This window comes from Ursus americanus, chromosome 11 (assembly GCF_024610735.1).
Source record: "Ursus americanus isolate L20-20 chromosome 11, mUrsAme1.1.p, whole genome shotgun sequence".
Lineage (NCBI taxonomy): Eukaryota > Metazoa > Chordata > Mammalia > Carnivora > Ursidae > Ursus > Ursus americanus.
The window spans coordinates 10802385-10815713 of NC_142137.1; positions in this window are offsets into that span (position 1 = coordinate 10802385).

Sequence of the window (13329 nt, forward strand, 5' to 3'; positions counted from 1 at the left end):
ATCATAGAGTTGAGGTTGCAAGACCACCACGTAACTGGAATTTCATAAAGCCCCCAGAGGAGCAAATCAATCAACGTGATACATCACATTAGTTATGTGTATGGTCATTCCAGTAGATGCCGAAAAAGCATTTGACAAAGTACAACATCCATTCATGATAAAAATCCTCAACAAAGTAGGTTTAGAGGGAACATACCTCAACATAATAAAGGCCATATATTAAAAACCCACAGCAAACTCATCCTTAATGGGGAAAAACTGAGAGCTTCTCCCCTCAGGTCAGGAACAAGACAAGAATGTCTACTCTCAATGTTTTTATTCAACATAGTGCTGGAAGTCCTAGCCTCAGCAATCAGACAACAAAAAGAAACAAAAGGCATCCAAATCAGGAAGGAAGAAGTACAGCTTTCACTATTTGCAGATGCCATGATACTATATAAAGACAATGCAAAAGATTCCACCCAAAAACTGATAGAACTTATCAACGGATTCAGTAAATTCACAGGATACAAAGTCTATGGACAGAAATGTGTTGCATTTCTCTGCACCAATAATGAAGCAGCAGAAAGAGAAAATAAGAAAATAATCCCATTTGCAATTGCACCAAAAATAATAAGATACCTGGGAATAAACCTGACCAAAGAGGTGAAAAACCTGTACTCCGAGAACCACAAAACACTGATGAAAGAAATTGAAGATGATACAAAGAAATGGAAAAAACATTCCATGCTCATGGATCAGAAGAACAACCATTGTTAAAATGTCTATACTACCCAAAGCAATCTACACATTTAATGTAATCCCTAAAATACCAATAGCATTTTTCACAGAAATAGAACAAACAGTTCTACAATTTGTATAGAACCACAAAAACCCTCGGAAGAGAGTAGGACACTCCAACTTTAGCCTTTGGCAGACCACAGGTGCAAGAGGCAGCAGAGGAAACAACTGAAATTTAAATAAATTTTTAAAGTTTGGGTGTGTGGTAGCATAATAGTTTGAATCTGTGGAAGCCCCAGACATAGAAGAATTGTACTTCTTTATCATTCTTTTCCATGGGCCTTCACTGGATACCCGTGAGAAAAGCTGGGAGCAGAGCAGAGGACATCAGAGAGGTCCTTTGTGGTAATACTACCTACTGGTGGCACAGGTGTGAAACCCACCTATTTTCCGGACCTTTTGCCTTTTATGAGGCAAAAGCTATCCGCTGCTGGGTGCAGGGTAGGAAACTCTTCTGCTTCCCCTAGTAACATACAAAAAAGGCTGAGTGCTGCCACAGGAAAGATAGAAGTAAAAGCATCTGCCACTGAAGGTGGGGAGGGAGACTCTCTCATGCCCAGGGTCTTAGACAGACAGAAATTATAGTTCCACTACCTGTGGGAGAGGAGAAGGAAAGTTACTTGTGCCGAAGATCCTCATCTACTAAAAGCATTTTGGCATAAAGGAGAAAGGCCAAGAATGCTGAGAAACATCTATCCCAGTAGCTCAGGCGTACCTGACATGCTTGTGACTGAAGCTGAAGCAGTAGATCTGAAAGACATCCTCTGCCCACATCATGGCATCTGAACTGAGAAAAGAGGAAAAGCAGTCTATGGCTAGAGGAGAGGAGAGAACATGAAGAGACACCTTCTTTGTTGTGGAAGGGTCAGAGATGGCAGCAAGTAGAGCAACACTGAGGGATTCTCTGTATTAGTCTAACTCTAAAGCCACAACAGTCCATGTGCAGAGGAATTTGACATCTGAGTTTCACTAAATGTAACTATGGCAACAACAAAATCTAAGCTTAATGCTACTATTTACTGGTTTGAGTCAACAGCTTGCCCCTTCCCATACCCTACCTGCCCCCGCCCCAAATTTACAACCTGACAGAAGAAAGGCACGCACATTTCTGGGTACAAACATGACTTACTCCGGTCGATAGTGTTCTTTTATACAACATCCAATCAAACATTTTGAGGCATATAAAAAAGCAAAAGCCAAAAAAAAAAAAGAACCAAACCATTGTCAAGAAATAAAGCAATCAATAGAAACAGACTCGAAGATGGCTCAGATATTATAATATTCAGAGACTTTAAAATAGTTATAATTAATATTTTAAAGTATCTAGTGGAAAATATGTGCATGAAGAGATGGGAAAATTTTGCAGATAGATGCAAACTATAATTAAGTGTCAAGTAGAAATGCTAGAAATGAAAAATGCAATCTCAGATGAAGAATTCTTTCCAAGAGTTTAGCTGACTGAACATAAGAGAGGGAATATCCATAAATTTTAGGATAAAAGAAGAGTAAGAAAAGAGCATCTGAAAGCTATGGGAAAACACAAAATCATATAGTAAAAAGGAAATTGGAGTCACAGAATGAGAAAAGAGAGAAATCAGGACCAAAGAAATATAAGAAAGAAACAATAGCCAATAATTCATCCAAATTAATGAAAGCCGAAGAATCACAGATCCAAAAAGCTTAGAGAAAAAAACATTCCTAGCCAAATCCTAGGCAAAATACTTATGAGTCAAATTAAGTACCCCCACAAAAAAATTTATATGTTAAAGTCCTAACCTTCAGTAGGGTGGAATGTGACCCTATTTGGAGGTAGGGTCTTTACAGAGGTAATTAGGTTAAAATGAGATATTAGAGTGGACACTAACCCAATATGACTCATGTCCTTTTAAAAAGAGGAAATTTGGACACAAGAATGTACAGAAAGAAGTCAATGTGGAGACATGGGGAAGACAGCCATCTACAAGCCAAGAAGAAAGGACTGAAAAAGGTCCTTCTCTTAAGGCCCTCAGAAGGAACCAACGCTGCTGACACCTTGATCTTGTATTCCAAGCCTCCAGAACTGTGAGACAATAAATTTCTGCTGTTTAAGCCACCCTGTCTGTGTTTCTTTGTTGTGGTAGCCCTAACAAACTCATACAGTGCTGAAAACTAAAGATAGAGATAATCTTGAAGGCAGCTGGTGGGAACAAGATACATCACACAAAAGAAATGAAGAAAAGAATGAAGTGGATTTCTCAACAGATCTTTGCATGACAGAAAACGATGGTGCGACATCTGTAAAGTACTAAACAAATAAACAAAACCCTATCTTTCCAGAATTCTATATTCAGCAAAAATGTTTCAAATGTGAAAGCAAACATTAAAAAAAAACCCATAATTTGAGAGAATTCATTATCAGCAGACATGTAATACAAGATATGTTAAAGGAACTTCTTCAGGTAGAAGAAAAATGATATAGAAAAAAATGTAGATCTATAAAAAAAATAAAAAGCACCTGGAATGGTAAAAGTACATGGAAAAATGAGAGTTTTTAAATTCTTTTAAATCAATTTAAAAGACTACAAAGGCTGACTAAAACAAAAATAGTGAAATTTAAATGAAATGAAATGTAGGAGCACAAAGGATGAAAGGATCAAAATGGAAAGATACTGTTGTACAGTTCTTATTTACAATAATATAATGTTACCTGAAGGGAGACTGGGATAAGCTAAAGAAGACACAAATCACTAACATTAAGAATGATAAGAGGGGTGCCTGGCTGGCTCAGTCGGTTAAGCATCTTTTTTTTTTTTTTTTTTAAAGATTTTATTTATTTATTTGACAGAGAGAGACAGCCAGAGAGAGAGGGAACACAGCAGGGGGAGTGGGAGAGGAAGAAGCAGGCTCACAGCGGAAGAGCCTGATGTGGGACTCGATCCCGGATGGCCAGGATCACGCCCTGAGCCGAAGGCAGACGCTTTAACGACTGCGCCACCCAGGCGCCCCAGTCGGTTAAGCATCTTACTCTTAATTTTGGCTCAGGTCATGATCTCAGGGTCCTGAGATCAAACCCCTTCTCAGGCTCTGTGCTCAGTCTGGGGTTGGCTTATCCCTCTCCCTCCTCCTACTTTTGTTTTCTCTCTCTCTCTCCCCCAAATAAATAAATAAATTCTTTAAAAAATTATGAGAGACCATCACTATAGATCCTACAGATATTAAAAACTGATAAGAAGTTAATATTATGACAAAACTTATGCCCAGAAGCTTGACACCTTCTATATAATGGACAAAATTATTGAATGATACAAGCTATTAAAGCTCACTCTGTAGTGCAAAGCACAAATACACAATTTATTTGTGTATAAATTTTATGTCCTTAAGTGGATTGTGATAACATGAAGGATACAGGATATTATTTTATGTTTTTTATATTTACACACAATGTCATGCTTTACCATTAAAAATTCTGTCCCATAAAGTTCAAGCTCTTTTCCAGTATTCTAGTATTTGTTTAGCCTATTTTATCTTTATCTTTTTATCTTGTTAACACCATAGCATCTGAAAAATAATAGGTGATCAATAAAGATTTATAAAATTAATAAATGAATAATAAAAATCGAGTCTAATTTTTTGGCATAGATTATTTCTACTTTCTTATGTAAAAGGCACAGTGAACTAGCCATATTCTTTAAAAATCTATATAAACTGGGGCACCTGGGTGGCTCAGTCATTAAGCGTCTGCCTTCGGCTGAGGTCATACGCAGGGTCCTGGATCGAGCCCTGCATCGAGCCCTGCATCAAGCCCCTCATCGAGCCCCACATCAGACTCCCTGCTCAGAGGGAAGCCTGCTTCTCCCTCTCCCACTCCCCCTGCTTGTATTCCCTGTCTCACTGTCTCTCTCTCCGTCAAATAAATAAATAAAATCTTAAAAAAAACCCTATATAAACTAATAGCAATCTTATCTAACAATAATTTATTGAGTAGCTATGTTCTGAACAGTTGGAGCAAAAAGCATTGCAATACTTCTCATCATACAAGGATGAAACAATCCATTCATCAATTTTATATTAAAAATTTTGTTTCCTTAGTGCTTAAAAATTATGTCATTTGTGTAATAGATACATGCCCATGATTATAGTACTCATCATGGGGATTCCATTTGGGGTCAAGCAGAACAAACATCCATGAAATCAACAAACTAATAAGTGTATGTATAGGTATCCATATACGCATGCATGTATAATCTAGAAGAGAAAAAAATTAAAAAGTTCATTTCTACCTAAACATTTTACAAACTAAAGCTACTGTAGACCTGCGATTAAAATGTAAATAAGATCTGCCAAAGCTATATCAATACCAATATAATACTGCTTTTAAAATGTAACTTTATTGTTAAAGTTAATTTGGGAAAGACCTATGTTATCATTTTTTCAAATCATTCTTAAAACCCATATATTTCTAAATTATCAGACATGGTTTACATTTGTAAAAGTGACTTGAAAAATTTAAAGTAAAACAAAGAAAGCATTTGTAAGCATTTATTCATCTTCCATTTCCTGTTAATTTTATTCAAATAATGCATTTTGAAATAACCAGAATTATATTAACATGTTTTACAAGAAAAGGCAGAGATTGAAATTAAATGTGTTTGAAAACCAATTTAAAAATATGTGACTATGACTCCAGATTATACACATGAAAAAAAAGGATACTGTTTTATAAGTTGGGAAAATACATTATTCATCAATTTATCACAGAATGGATCTATAATTAATTTACTTATTGGAAACCTTTGGAATTTTTGATTCAATTCAACAAATATTTACGGGCCTCTATCTTGTACCTGGAATTGTTCCAGGGATTTGAGATATATCAGTGAAGGAAACAAAGATTCCAGTCTGTTGGAAGCTTATATTCTAGCAGGAAAGAGAAATTCAACAATAATTAAAGTGTGTGTGTGTGTGTGTGTGTATAACTAAGTGTATATATGTAAGTGTATATATATATACACACACAAACATACATGTATTAGAAGATAATAAATGCTATGAAAAAAATTGGAGCAGAGTAAGGAAATGTGTGTAGAGGAATGCTGGGATTGCAGATCGTGGGACATCGTATTGAAAAGGTGCAGAAGTGGCCATGCCTATGTCTGGTGGAAACGTGATCAGTCCAGGCAAAGTGAAATGGTCCAGGTGAGGCAAAGAGCTGTACAAATGTCTAAGGCAGTATATGCCTGAGTTTCTGGAGTGTTTGTGGAAGAGGCCAGTCTGGCTGGAGCAGTATGAACAAAGGGGAAAGTAGTAAAACAATGAAGTGGGGGTAGGGGTGAAGAAAGGAGGAGTAGGGAGAGAAAGGTGGAGGGCAGGAGTTGATCATGTAGGACTTTTTAGGCTGTCGAAGATCTGTAGCTTTTTCTTTGATGAAATGGGAGGCAATGATTCTTCCCTCTTGTATTCAAGGAGAGGAATAAGTAAGGATCACCTGGGAATGGCCTCTCCCTAACTGAATGCCCAGCAAGGTCATCTGCCCCAACTTCTTTAGGAAGCCTATCTGACCACCCTACCCCTCTGGACTCACTATTTCCTCTGGGTATCAGGTACCACTGGGTTTGCCAGGCACTCACATGGTTCCCACTATATCCTTGCTTTGTATATTTATCCAATATTCCCTTCAATCTCTACATACATTATATATTTCTTGATAGTAGTGAGTTTGTTACCCTTCTTGGTGTAGCTGCCTTGCAGGAAGAATTCAATGAATGAATTTTAAATGAATAGTTTTCTCTTGACTTTATGGAAATGTGAATTTCCACACTACAAGAGGCATCTTACCTAGAACAAACAACAAATGTTCCATCATCTTGAAATACGTGCCCACCAAAAAGTGTTTCCGCATTTTCAATTTTTCTTTTGTTTTAAGCAAATGTTTTTCATGTTGTTTCTAATTATTGAAATTTGGGGAGGAGATGAAAATATTTTGCCAACCAGGTTTATTTTTATTTTTTTTTATTTAATTTTTTTTTAACCAGGTTTATTTTAATCACATTGCTTAATGGGCTGCTAAGTCTCACATTCCATATTGACCTTAGTTCTTCCTTGAAATAAAATACTATCTTTCCAATAGTTATGCTTTTAGTTAAGATATAATGTACTATTCTGATCCTATGTCTACTGTATCTTTTATGTGCATTTTTATATGTTTGACTACTTCATTTTTCTTAATCATATATCTTTGCACAGAGTTTAATATTTTTGTTCTAATGAAAAACTGGTGAAAATCAAATTACCAACATGATTTGTTGTTCTACTATGAGTACATTGCATTAGGGAATTCAATTATATGTCAATTCTATGTCTTCATCATAGTTTTTCTTACACAACATCCTATATTTGGAGAGTCATTCATGGCCCATTGGGAAAGGTTAGAACTATAATTAGACCTTTTCTCTAGACACTTGAGCAATGGAATGCATGAAGGTTAGTAACAGCTTCCCATTAATTGCTCCCTTGTGGTTTTACAGTAAAGCCGTTAACTTATGTACTGGGGCTGCTACCCACAGCATCCTTGCACTGACATTTGAAGCAGTGATTAGAATGTCATTGCTTTCCAATACTTCATTGCTATTCAGGGAACACATTCGATGTCTTTCCCCTCATACTGCAGGGATCACAAATTCAGACACACACAAAAAAATATCATCTGTTTCTTTATCATTGGAAAAGGGCTTTTGAAAAGTGGGTTTGTTCTGAATACAGTGTTCATACTGGACTCTGTTCTGCACCGTGTCACTGTCTTGTCTTTCAAACTAATGGGAACAAAGCAGAATCATTCTTTATGTGCAAAGCAGTGCACCCCAAGGGCAAAACATCTATCAGTATGAAAAATAGTCAAGTAACAACCAAGAAATTGTGTTTTGTGGAAGCTCATGGGTTTGATTGTATGTTTGAGCCAGCACACTGCCATGTTAGTTTTCTCACATCTTTGAACTTAAGAGTTTCTTATTCAAATGTCTTTCTTATCATTTATACTGCCCGAATACAACTGTTCAGTTTGTCCTGTCAGTACTTTTCTGTAACTCAACTAAGACTGAGATTTACTGAGCTAGAGAGTACAATTATCCTTCTGTCTCAGAAATAAATTACCACTCCAAAGCCCTGCTCTTTCTTCATCCCAATCATTCATTAAAAAAAAAAAAAAAAAAAAATCTTCAGCATAGATAGCATGAGGATATTATGTTTGAGTGAAGAACGCAAGCTAGCTCCCCTTCTTTTTGCTTTCCTTATTGCCTCTTAATGTACGTGCATGTGTGTATGTGTTTGTGTGCGTACGCAGTATATATATAATATGAATATGATTTGATTCATTTGACTTAATGCTCTTCATATTTAAAATTCTACAAAGTGAGATACCCTTATATCATTTTTGTTCTTATCAAGGCCATCCTAGACATTTTCTTTATAAAAAAAGAAAAAGACAAAAAAAAAAAAGATTTTTTATATGTGCTGCACCTTAATGTAGATATCTGATATATTGCATTCTTGTAAAAAAAATTACTTTTCTGACAGCAGAAGTGGCTGAAGAGTAGCTGCAAAATTGAAATGATCATGATGAAACTCTGTAGAGCAGGGTCAAGGGAAGTTAGAAGGATTATTAAACAGCTGAAAAACCAGACCGAAGGGGAAAGGTCCCAGAAGTGAGATTATTGAGGGCATAGAAGAGAAGTTGGAATGGAGACGATATTTGAGTGTCTGAAAAGTTAGAATTCAGAGTTTTTTAAAAGTTCACAGTCTTCACTGGCTGTAGACAAGGAAAATGGGCATGGAGTTCTTAGACTGATATTAAATTTTCCCTCTAGGTCAAGATTTAAACCATTGAAATTTTAAATGTAATTAATGACATTTTGAAGAAAATTTCCTTGTTTAAATTATTTTAGAAACTTGCCTCATGGTTGTAAGATGAACAAATTAATTCCTTTAGTCATGAAAGCATCTTTTTTTTTTTTTTTTTTTGCCATCGGTGGTAGGGATCATGAAAGATGATTGATTTTAGAGTTCCTGAGGACAAAGAGGGGTTGTGGATGACCCTTATTGGCCTGGAAATAAGGAGATATATGTTGCAAACTACTCGCTTATAAAATAAAGGATGAAGGGGCCTCTCAGAGGAGTGTAAATGGTTGGGTGAAGGGGACAAGCCTGTCGTGTAGGTGTAGATCAAAGGGGATTGATTACTGGGAAAAGCTGGACTATCAGGAAACCAAGGTAGAAGTGAGGGTCATAAGAGTTTTAAAAGAGGGGCGCTTGGGTGGCACAGCAGTTAAGCGTCTGCCTTCGGCTCAGGGAGTGATCCCGGTGTTATGCGATCGAGCCCCACATCGGGCTCCTCCGCTATGAGCCTGCTTCTTCCTCTCCCACTCCCCCTGCTTGTGTTCCCTCTCTCGCTGGCTGTCTCTAATAAATAAATAAAATCTTAAAAAAAAAAAGAAATTAAAAAAAAAAAGAGTTTTAAAAGAAGTGAAATGAAAATAGGCAGAGAATATGAGTCTTAGGAATCTTGGGGCATTATGTTAATTTCTGATCAGTCCTCAGAGTCTCTGCAACTGATACATTAGAAGGATGGGGCCTTATGCACAAAAGCACTTTTTTTTTTTTAAGATTTTTTTATTTATTCAAGAGGGGGAGGGACAGAGGGAAAGGGAGAGAGAAACTCAAGCAGATTCTGTGCTGAGAGTGAGCCCATAGCAGGGCTCAATCCCACAACCCTGGGATCACAACCTGAGCCGAAACCAAGAATCCAACACTTAACCGACTGCACCACCGACGTACCCCACAAAAGCACTCTCTTAAGGAAAAATTCAAGGTTGATTAGATTGAAAGTACAAACAGTTAGAACGAATGTTCCAAAATAAGGGCTCAGGCATGTTTAAAAGAAACAGTCTAGGGATTAGGATAGTCACTGAACCCTTCAGGCCCCTTTGATCTTCAGAACTTGAGAGAAGAGCTCTTGTTTCTTATGTGAAGATACAATGATATGTAAGAAGTTTTTGAGGTTGAATGTAAAATGTTAACATTCTTTCATTCATTGTGTATTTATTGAGCACCTTCTCTGAGTGCTGTTCTAGGCGCTTGGGATTTATCAATGAATAAAGACGACAAAGACTTCTGCCCACCTGGAGTTCATGTTTGAGTGTGGGGAGCATAAAGTGATGGATCGGTAAACTGCATAGTATTTAGAAGGTAATGGGTGGTATTGAAAACAGAAAAGTAGAGCATGGTGAGAGGAATCAGCAGTAGGAGGTGGTGGGTCTGTTTGCTGTGTTCAAAGCGGGTAAGAGTAAGCTTCATGGACAAGGTAATCTGAGGTGCAGAAGGCTAGTTACATGGATATTTTGCGGAAGAGCATTCCAGGCTAAAGGAACAGCTAGCACAGAGGCTTTAAGGCAGAAGTCTCCTTAAGAACCTCAAGATAAGTGTGGCTGTTGCCAAATGAGCTGAAGAAAAAGAATGGGGAGACAATCCTAGTGATACAGAACTAGTGATACAAAAGTTTCTCGAAAGTTTCGACTCACATCAATCTTATAGCTATTGAATTCGGAGAATTAAAGGGTTTTTGGTGTTTTTTTTTTAATTAAAAGTTTTTAAATTAAAAATTTTGCTGTTAAACTAGAGCACCATTTTTTTAAGAAGCAGAATTACCAGCTACTGTTATGATACAGCTTATTCTGGAACGGTATGAGAATATATAACCTTTTTAAGATTCTAACAAAAAGTTGAATTAAGAGATGACCCCCCCCTCCTTGGGGCGCCTGGGTGGCACAGTCCTTAAGCATCTGTCTTCCGCTCAGGGCGTGATCCCAGCGTTCTTGGATCGAGCCCCACATCAGGCTCCTCAGCTGGGAGCCTGATTCTTCCTCTCCCACTCCCCCGGCTTGTGTTCCCTCTCTCACTGGCTGTCTCTCTCACTCTGTCAAATAAATAAATAAAATCTTTAAAAAAAAAAAAAGAGAGAGAGATGAAACCCCAGACTTATTATCCTGCCTGTCATTGGTTTATACACATAGATACTTTTGACTTCTTCATATTAAGTTCAATATCCTACCATATCAAAACAAAAATGTAATATTGATTATTCTCTCTAGATAGTCTTTTAACTATTTGCCACACCCCATTTTACTGTACTTCCATTTATAAAGCAGGGAGGTTGTAATTTTCACTTAGGTGTGTAGAAATGCAACTTCATTTTCTATAACTCAATATAACTCTATATTTATTATTATTATTATTATTATTATTATTATTCCTGATGGCTGCAAAAAGATAAAATTTTTAAAAATATTCTAATCTTGAGCCTTCAATCTTTTTGTATAAATATTTGAATCCAGGCTTTTTCCCTCTCTTCTTCTTCCCGAAGGCTAGATGAGGCTAACCTGCTGTCTCTGCCCTCCCCATATCCAGTGCTGTTGTCACCACTACTGGTTTAACTTGTGGCCATTTATCTCCTCTAAGGAGCTCCGTTTATCTCCCCAGGCTGACTAGGCTTCCAAGTTGGCTCTCGTTGAAGGTGCTCCCCATCAAGGAGCAGTTGGAAAAAGGCCACCTCTCCTGGGATTTAGGTTTCATTCTCCATCCCACCACCATCCTGGGGTTTCAAATCCCAGAAGGAGGAGTAGGGTGAAGCCGTACATTCACATCATGAATCACGAGCCTCTTGTTTCCTTCTTTCTTCCACCACCTCCTTTTTCTTCCCCTCTACCCCCGCCACCACCTTCTTTGGCTAGTTTTACCCCCAATCCATCCCAGAAAGGATATTTTACCTCCTTAAGGGACAGATAAAGCTGTAAGTGCTTTGTATCTCGTACCTTCTTTAATTTATAGTATAAGAAAATCCTTGTTCTGTTGGGGTGCCAGCCTCTGGTTCCTAATATTTAAAGGGAAGTTTCTGGAATTTATCTCTCTTAAATTTAGCTAATGTAAATAAAAGCTTTGGCTCTCACAACCATTGAAACTGAAATAATTTTTAATGCTCATTTTGCAATTCAACTTTGAAATTGTAATTACTCAACCACTAAATGCTTCAGCCTCAATGGGTGGGGGCCTATGAAGCAGCAGGGCAAAACTTAGCCAATTTTCCATAAAACACATTTTTAGCTGAATGCTTTGTTTACTCTCAGTGCCTAACAATTAATATTTGTTTCATTTAAATATATTTTAAATGCTGCAAGGCAAATTACTTTACATTTAATCTAAGATAATTGAATATTCCTGCAAAAATAGGAAGTTAGATTGTCATTTTGCTTCCCCATATCATTCTGAAATGGAAAATTTGCAAGGATATAACTCTCTACTAGAATATAAATGTTTAATGAGTATAGACAATATGGTCTTTTTTTTTTTTTTAAAGATTTTATTTATTTATTCGACAGAGATAGAGACAGACAGCGAGAGAGGGAACACAAGCAGGGGGAGTGGGAGAGGAAGAAGCAGGCTCATAGCAGAGGAGCCTGATGTGGGGCTCGATCCCATAACGCTGGGATCACGTCCTGAGCCGAAGGCAGACGCTTAACCGCTGTGCCACCCAGGCGCCCCTAGACAATATGGTCTTAAACTTCTTCTGGCTAAACTACCCAATGGTCTATACATAAGAGCATGAGAGTTGCAAAACAAGTTATTTCTTTCAACCCAGTGAGGTGAGAAAAGAAATATGAGCTAGGGGAAAGGGGGAAAAGAACTGGTTTAAAATCCTGTTTCTCATTAAAATCTGTAGATTTCTAGAAAATTGTTACACTAAATCTGAATTTCGTTTTTAAAATGAAGATATAGTATCAATTCTATGTACTATTTGTGGGATTACCTAAGATAATATATTTCAAAGTTCTTTGTGAACATTTTATAATACTATTAATAATAAAAGTAATGACCAGGAAGGGTAAAATACGTTAAGAAGAATCAGGCTAGGAATTATGTCATTTCGACGTGAACTATATAACCTTAGGAATTGTCATTTTGAAAGGACTTCAATCCATATTAATTGAGGATCTATTTACTATGTCCTTAGACTCTGAGGTACTTGCGAACTCAGTCAGACACACACACAAAAAGTTACTTTTTCTCTACAGACAAATAATATTTTTAGACCATAGTGACTGAAAGAGGAAGAATGAGCAATGGACAATACTCTCGTCTAGAAAAAGAATGTTAATTTATTTGTACTTGAGTCATAGAAATTGTGTATTAATGAATAGGCAATAGTAATACTACTTTCTTTAAAAATCCTTTATGAAAATCTGATGGCTTTAGTAAAATGTGTTTCTGTCTTATTTATTGAATATATAAAGTTTTTAAAAAGCTTATCTCGAATTAGTTGGAACAAGTACTATAAAATAATTGTAGTATATATTTCTTTGTTCAAGTTGAGTAACAGTATCATATTGGTGAGTTAACACAGAGAAGGGTGTGATGGTTAAACTCCGACCTTTGCTTTCAAAAGGAAAGATTGATATAATATTGTGCCTGACTTTACATCCTTTCCCCTACTTTATGTTACAGAAGTTCCTTGTGACCTTTAATTGT